A 9,013-nucleotide genomic window follows, 5' to 3' on the forward strand; every position below is an offset into this window, starting at 1 on the left:
AATTGTTGAATGGAGCATACAAGCTTCTTAAATTAAAGTTAGTTCTGGATATTTACAGCACATTAAATAAACTTATTCAAGTTATTATGAGATTAATAATTCTGGCTAAAGAATATTTCAGGTTGTGTTCATCTTAAATTCACTAATGTAGATTACTTACTAGATATTCTACAAAATATATTTTTGTGCATTCAAGAGAGTTCGATTTTCTATTAACTTTTGCCCTACTGATTGTTGTTTACTGTTCAGTTAGTAATAAAAAGAAAAGTATGATTTTTTTTTTTTTACATTTATTTATATTTTGTTTCGTTCCTTCTTATTTTGATTGACAATTGATGAATCAATTGACACGACGAAAGGAACTTTATTATTTGGAGAGAAAAAAATAAAAGGAAATGGAGAAATTTTTTTTTTAACCAATATTGCCATTATATTATCCAAAATAGATTAAAGTTAGAATAAAATTTACCGTTTAAGAAAAAATCGCAACTGTGTGAGGACGGAATTCGGAAAAACTTATTTCTTTAACAATTGTTTTTCTCTCTCCCAATCAAATACAGATGCGCAAGCATATCTTCCAAATATGCTCGCGCATAAAACCTGTTGCTATAGAAACATCGAGGGGTATAAAAGAGTGCACAGGAGTAGCGCAAACTATTTTCATCCAAGTATAACGAAAGAGTCTTCATAGAAGAAATTGAAAGGTGATTTGAAAATTACGGGAGCAAGGTAACCATTTAATAATTTTTAACCAATCTGTTTTCTGGAAATAAATGCTTGCATATTAACATTATTAATTTATATTTAAAAGTTTTTTATATGGTTGTATAAATGAAATTACAGATGTAATAAATTTTTTTTAAACTCTAGACTAATTCATGATGAAGTATTTTAGCTCAAGTTATCTAATCGCTTTAAAAAAACACTAATATAAAAATTATATATACTTTAGATAGTTTTAATTATAATAAAATAGGGCTAAAGAAAATACTATAACAATTGTTTAAACTTAGTGAAAGTTAGAAATTTTTTTAAAAAAATTAAAAAAATAGCTATAACTTTTCTATTCAGCTTCAATTTTTTTTTTAGCTTCAATTACTTTTTTTTAATCTGCTGTTTTGAATTTAATAATATTTTTCACCAACCTAAGTTTTCATTTCAGAAGCTATAATTTATAAAATTAANTTGCTGTTTCTTTAAAATATATATATATATATATATAAATTACTGAAGAAAAATTATTGGATGCTCCAGTTACTTGTTCTAATCTGTTCTTTAAAATTCCATCATATATTTCGCCTGTCTAAGTTTTCATTTCAACAGTTATAACTAATAAATCTATAATATTTTGTAAAATTAAATTATATTATATCATAATAGCAATATTAATAAAAACGTTATTTATAATACACATTTACTTAAAATGAGGAATTAATTTTTAAGCGATTTTATTAACCTACTGATCTCGAGTTGAAATTATATACATTTTAGAAAGCTTCAACGATAAAAAAATATTGCTGAAGAATATGTTATAACAAATATTTAAAATCAATGAAAATTTAAAAGAGGTTTAACAAAATTAATAAATAGAAACGTTGTTTGATACCCCTGTTTCTCTTTTTAAATTGATGATTAGATTCTCATAATATTTCTAGTCTTCATTTGAAAAGTTATTAGTTAAAAAATTATAATAATTCATAAAATTAAAATATATCATAATATGTGAAAATATATCATAGCATATTACATTAAAATATATCATATCATTTAAAATTTATAAATTCATTTTTCCATGCCTATTTATTTAAAATAAGGAATAGGTATTTTACTAGTTTTTAAAGACCTATTGATATTCAGTGAGTTTTTCTTTCCACAATGTATATTTTTGTATCTATTTCATATTTTTAATTTGATTTATTGATCTATATGAGATATTTTATTTATTAAACAATATTTGTGATTTTTGAAATTTATTTTAAATACTATTTTATTTCCCCTTTTGATTTTTATGTTATTTTATTTTCATTGTTAAAACCAAACTTCGAAGATCATGAACCAACGACTTCAAAACAGTAGTTTTTTGTTTTGTCAATTTTTTATTTAACTAAAGATTTTAGTTTTATTTATTTAACGCACATTATATAATCATACTAAGGGAGAGTGCGCTCGCCAATCCCAGGAACTGCTTTCGCAGTTGCTTTTAAATTCTGAAGCACGCTGCTCTCACTGAATGGATTGAATAATTTTATTCTAGCTTTAACTGAATGGTAATACTATTTTTCAAAAAAAGGTTTTAAAATAAGGATCTTAGGAATCTTTTTTTAACATACATTTTGTAGCTAATCCGCTTCGACGGACGTAAGAAAACAACTTCAGCTATCATACTTCATATTGATAGATTTAAAATACTAATCCAACTTTTTTTTTCATTCAATTTAACTTTAGTTTTATTCAAATATTCATTTCAACTGAATGAAGTTCAAATTTAAAAATAAGGTTTACATCAATTTTTTCTAATGTCTTCACTTGCATTTCAATATATTGAGTTATTCCTTATCTTATACTGTTATACTTATATATAATGTTTCCATTTCTGATTTATTCACTAACTTAACTTCATAAATTTCAGTTTTCTTTTTAGTATATGAATCAAATATTCCTTTGGGCTTAAAAAATCGTTCCAATCACTATTTTATAGGGAGTTATTTTTTATTTTCCAATTCCATTTTCAAATATCGCAATAACCTTGCGTCTTCATTATAAATAATATAAATTATATATGCTCTCTGTGCAAAAAATAATAATAATAATAACGGATCTCCTTAAACTACTTTTGATCTGAGAGAGGATCGTTCTAGGACTCAAACTTAATGGCTTCAAATATGCTAATTAATTACTTCACATGCCACAGAAATGAAAAATGTGAAATTATGTCATATTCTTATACTTTTATATTTTAAATTATACCAAAAGTTTCGAGCTTCAAAATATAAAAGAAACTCCCAGATACTTTTTTAATTTAACGCGGATATGTTAATATTTTTGATTTTTCAGAATTATACTTTTGTGTTAAAAACAAATTTTAAGGATTTATTTCTATTTTACGGCGTTATTTTCGTCTTCGCCGAAAAATTCAATACACTAAAAATACCATATTTGTAACTATGTGAACTGATGATTTAAATAGGAAAGATATACAGTGCGCAAAATAAAAAGGAATTTAAAAAAAAAAAAAAAAAAAAANAAAAAAAAAAAAAAAAAAAATAAAAAAAAAAAAAAAAAAAAAACAGTCCACTCAGAATTACTGTTGATTTAATAATCAGAATTTCATGTTCTGGAACAATGGTTTGAGATATTGACCTCTAGTATGCTAATTAATTAGTGCAAACCATTAGTGCGTCCATTTTTAATGTAACGAAATCAACCGCAAAAATGTACTTTCTTTAGAATATAAACGCATTTTTTTAAACTGATAAAGATTTCTAACCGATAAAATATGTGCGAACTGGGAAATATGATCCAAATAGTTTGGTTAGATCAGCTGTCCAAAGTTTAGACCACTTAATATCAATTTTATTTTTCGCGTATTTCGCAACATCTACAGAACTTCAAAAGTGAATTAAAAAAATTCGGTTCACAATTATAAAATTCTTTAATCCAAAGAAAATTCCAAGCAAAAACATGAATTTTATTCATTAGCAAAATATAACTTTTATTTTGTTTATTATTTTTCATTATTTTATTTAATAATATTCGAAAAAAGTTTTAAATTACGAGGTATAAAATTTTTTACATCAATTTATGGAATTCAATTTTACATGACAAAAAAAATTATTGAAGTGAAATCGGTTAAATAGTTCCTGAGAAATCGAATTTTAAATGCCGATTTTTTTTGAAATTCAATTTCTCAGGAGCTATTCGATCGATTCGGTTTTATACTTATCCTTTTCGTTTTGTCCATTTTCGACATTCAGATGATTTTGGTGACTTTTTATTACTTTTAACTAATTAAATATCTCTTAGATGCAACGATCATTCAAAAAAATCTTATAAAATTTCAGTACAATGATAGTTCTCAATAATTCTGGTTAATAAAATAAAAATATTCGGTATTTAAACAATTTATATGTTAATCATTCTGTTCTTATTTTAACTATTCTTCGAGATTACTGGTTTTCGAAATTCTAGTTTTCATTACCGCACATTTTTTTTAAAACTACGAAACTGGAAAGTAAATTTAACCAAATAAAGGGTTTTTATGCCAAGCTATGCGTATGATGAAAAAATTACTAAATTTTATCAAATTTACTAAATTTTATCACATACTATAAAACAAAGTGTTATTTTTTTAATTTTCACAAAATTATACTAAAGCATTTCGGTAAAAATTAAAGAAATTTTTGGTGTTTGCATGGAGCCAGAAACACAGTAAATTTTATCATATTCTGGTAGTTTTGGTCATACTTTTTCTCAGTAAATGTTTACATAGTGAACAATATAAAACATTTCCAAAGAAAAACATAAAGTAAAGAACATGATTATCTCATAATTCGTTTTTTTTTTAAAAATATTAACAGTATCACTTGACAAAAATTTACCCAAATGTTAACTGAGCAACATGAAGAGAATTTGCGTATTATACTATAGTTATGAACTTGATAAAGACTCGTAACAGAAAATGACACAGAATTCTCAAATGATAAGTTACATGTATATCTATATATTTTATTGTTAGTGCGCAAAAGAAAAACGGACAACCCTGAATGACTTTTTGATCAGTTCTAGGAATCAATCTTAATTGTTTGAGGGGGTGACCTTAAATGTGCTAATTAATAATTAAGACGATATTTTTAGTTACAAAATCAGACATAAAAACGTACTTTTTCTGGAAAATCGTGTCTTTCTTTCGACGGATTTGGATTTCGGACCTCCAAGATGTAGGGGTCAACCGCAATCTGAGAAATATGATCACAATAGTTGGGTTTAAGAGATTGGTCCCTTTAATGTCAATATTATTTTAAATATTTCTAATATTATTTCTGATTTTAATTTTTCACATTTTTCGAAGTGCAAAATTGACATATGATATTTTAGCAATTACTTTTCAATTAAAAAAATAACGTTATTTAAAAAAAAATACTTTAATTTATGTATTTCATTCATTTATTTCATGAAGTTATTGATTTTTTGAGTTGAATGCATAAAATTTGTTTATTTAATTGCAATAATAATAAGAAAAATGAGCTTATTATTTTATTGTTAAATGAGCTTTATGAATGATACTTAAAATCATTATTAAAATCGGAAGTGTGGTATAAATAAGTATTCGTTTCAAGAATACTATGAATTTCGTGGGAGCAATTATAAAAACATTTTCCCTTGCATTTTATTCCTCTAATGCTTTGTATTTTAATTCAAATTGTTTATTGTGATCGGGGTAGCTATTGTTTTTAAATACGTTTCATATAATTGAAATTATATAACTGGCTTAAACTGCGCATAAAGTAGCTATGAATAATCTCAGAGACGATATTCAAAATAATAATTATTCTGTCTTGTCGCAATAAAGATTTTTTTTTTTATATTACACATCAAAATGCTAGCAGTAAATTAAGTGTTTAATTAATTTAAAAAATATGCGTATTTTTTAATTTAAATTATGTGTGTATTTTGCAATTAATTATTAGCAGCAGTGTATTTTGTCATTAATTCTGTATTGTAAAAAAGAAAATAATGTTCAAAATGAAGAAAAGTATAACTAATAGTAATTTAATTACATTTAAAATTTAAAACTCAATTTTCATACCTTGTTTTCAGAAAAAAGTATTCAAAAACAGGAGAGTAATTTTACCGATGAATACAGCTCTGTTTTTAATTCTCAAATATAGATGAATGACCGATCTTCAAGCGATGCGAATATAAGTAAACAATCAATAAATCAGCATTGATCAGCACTGTACAATTATACAGAAAACAGAAAAACTGATACCGACACAATTAATTAAACCAAAAGAGTTCCAGTTTCTTTCATATATTTGTTTTTTAATTATTGACCCTCCCATTGGTTTTACGTTATAAATTTAATCATAAAACGTTTTTCCGAAGTTCACCACATCAAAATAAAGATTAACTACATCCTGTATCATTTGGATAATGTTTATTTCTCGAGGCAGAATCCTGATACTCTTTACTTACCATAATAAATAATTGAAATGGTCAATGTTAAAAGGTGTTATGCGACATTATTACGAAAATAAGTTTTTCGGCTGGTTTTGGAATATCCATCTCCGATTATCAAATACCGAATAATTTTCTAAACTGCCCTAAAGCAGTGAATCCAACAATTTGGAAGCAAATAAAACAATCTTTCCACAATTTAACACAGTTTCTTTGTTTTTCTCGAAAGTGCAGACTTGTCAAATTTATCCGCTTCAAATTTATCCGGCAATTATTATTTTTACTGGACCGTAAGAAGCCACACAACCTTCGTAGACATCTTAACATAATAATTAGTATAAATAGTATCTAATAGGAAAACACCCATTAACATAAGCATTTTCTAAGCCGTGTTGGCTCAGGGTATAGAGCGTTTGCCATTCAATTGGATGAACCGGGTTCGAATCTCAACGATGGCTGATCGATACGAATTCCGCACCCAGCTCACACCGACCCCAGTGCTGACGTAAAATATCCTCAGTGGTAGACGGATGATAGGTTAGAGTCCCCATGCCGTTAGACTAACTGTGGGAGGTCTTCGTGGTTTTCCTATCCATGTAAAGCAAATTAGGGTTGGTTTCATCAAAAAGTCCTTCGCAGAAGAAAAATTTCTCCCAATACTTCATCAGGGAATTATTCCCTTTTCTTCTAGATTGGGTCTTCTAGACTTCAAAATTACGAGACTACTGAGTTATACATTAGTAGTCATAAACCCCAAAAATTGAGTCGGCTTTTCAACAATGGTTATAACACAAAATATAATATCAGCAGTACATACTACCAATATTATTAGGGATTATTTGCCAAAACTGTTAAAAATTATACAATGCAAAGAATCTCGGATCAAATATCATAAAATGTGCAGGCACTCAGGTTGCCGGAATATATTAAGTAATGAAAAATCTGACACACCGTAATTTGTACAGTAATAATTAACGTATAATTACAGAATAACTCTAATTAAATAATTGTTACTATAAAAATTACGTTCCAATATTTTACGGAAAAATTGGATTTTACAGATGATTGACCCAAAGTGCTGGTTTTTTATACAATAACTTAATCCGCAATTTTTTTTAGCGCAAAACTATAGCAAGTTTTCACGTTTCTCCTTAATGAATCTATACCCTTTCTCAATTAATTTAATTTTTTTATACATAAATTTATATACAGCCTAAAAAAATTACGTTGTGGACATTATATCCGCCCCCTCAGTAAATTCAAGAGAGAGACTAAAACTCACATCGGAGGAGCGTGTTGACTTCAGATATTCATATTGGGTCACTTTTTTAAAAGGAATTTTTAGTTCCCCCATAACAATTTCTGTGTTAAATTAATCACGTACGGGCCTTAAAATTTAGGGTCATAATTTATGAAAGTTTAATCAGTAGCCATATATGTCTGAATTGCCTTTTGTAATAGGGATATCAAAAGATGAAAGTTACTGGAAAATTACTGGCCTCATATTTTACCAAAAATTGCTCGAAAATACTCGTATGAAATAGAATTCGCAGTAACTCGAAATATCCACAACTGCATCACTCCGCTGGGAAAGAATTAAGACCAATCAGACCGTTTGCATTTTATGGCTTTTCAATTCTCTGTGATGCCGTTAACAATTTTAAGTAAACATGACTAAAACGGAGATGTAGTGGATGATCAGACGGAATTTTTCATCGGTGAAACAGATCAGTCTTTGGAATGAAAATATGTAAAAACTTCATGAATGTATTTTTTTTTCTTTAAAAAAATCCAATATTTTCGTATGATAAGATGGCTAACAGCAACCTGCACATCATTGCAATGCGATTAGTGCAATAAGCTAGTTTCTAGTTACATTTTCTTTTCTGAGTTCGTTCGAAATTAATAAATTTAAAACTTATTTTAATTTTTTCCAATCAAGGTTTTCACTGATTTTGCTAGAAATAATTTATGTTTTAAAATAGTTATGATTTCTTCTGACAAGAAACTCCATATGAAAATGTTCGCAACCAACTCGCTGCAGCATAAAAAATATATGAAGTACAGGTTGTATTTCATTTTCTTTGCTTTTAAGTTTTAAATTTTCTTTTTCTTTTATATTTCTGTTGATGTTAAAAACAAGAGTTAACTTTTTAAAAAAATTAATTTAATACTCTTATTTCTTAAAAAATTATTTTTAGTTTGCCTAAGAAGTCTTTTAATTCTTGAAATGTTTATTTTCAAAACAATAACGAGTAAGCTAAAAACCGCATAATTTCAGTAAACGTCTGTGAAATTCATCTTACCTACCACACAACTTAGGATAATTATGTAACTATAAATAATTATGTAACTTTTTTTCAAAAAAGCATAGTAATATAATTCATAATTAGATTTGCATAATATTTTCTCTATTATCATTTAAAGTTAACTTACATTTAACTATTGATACTTTACTTTTCTGGAATGGGAGCAAGTAATTTAAGTTTGCCTAGTTATTTTTCAATGCAGTTTCATTTTCAATAGAGCAAAAAATATTTCAGAAATTTTTTTATAAAGCAAATAAATATTAATCAAAATCATAAAAGTTACGAAAATAAATATACTTTCCATATTCTACTTGTATATGCAGTAATCCCAGAATTGTAATCAAAATATTTATCATACTTATATAAGCTTTTAAAGGATATTGTCGGATACAAGGACAGACGGAAATAAATATGAGAGGACTGAAGGAAGTAGGGCGATTCTTTCGTTACGTGTGTTATTTTTACACGACATATTTCAACTTTAACACTTATTATAACAAACTTGTTAGATATTTTTTATGTTTTTC

Source organism: Parasteatoda tepidariorum, chromosome 1 (genome assembly GCF_043381705.1).
Source record: "Parasteatoda tepidariorum isolate YZ-2023 chromosome 1, CAS_Ptep_4.0, whole genome shotgun sequence".
Taxonomy (NCBI): domain Eukaryota; kingdom Metazoa; phylum Arthropoda; class Arachnida; order Araneae; family Theridiidae; genus Parasteatoda; species Parasteatoda tepidariorum.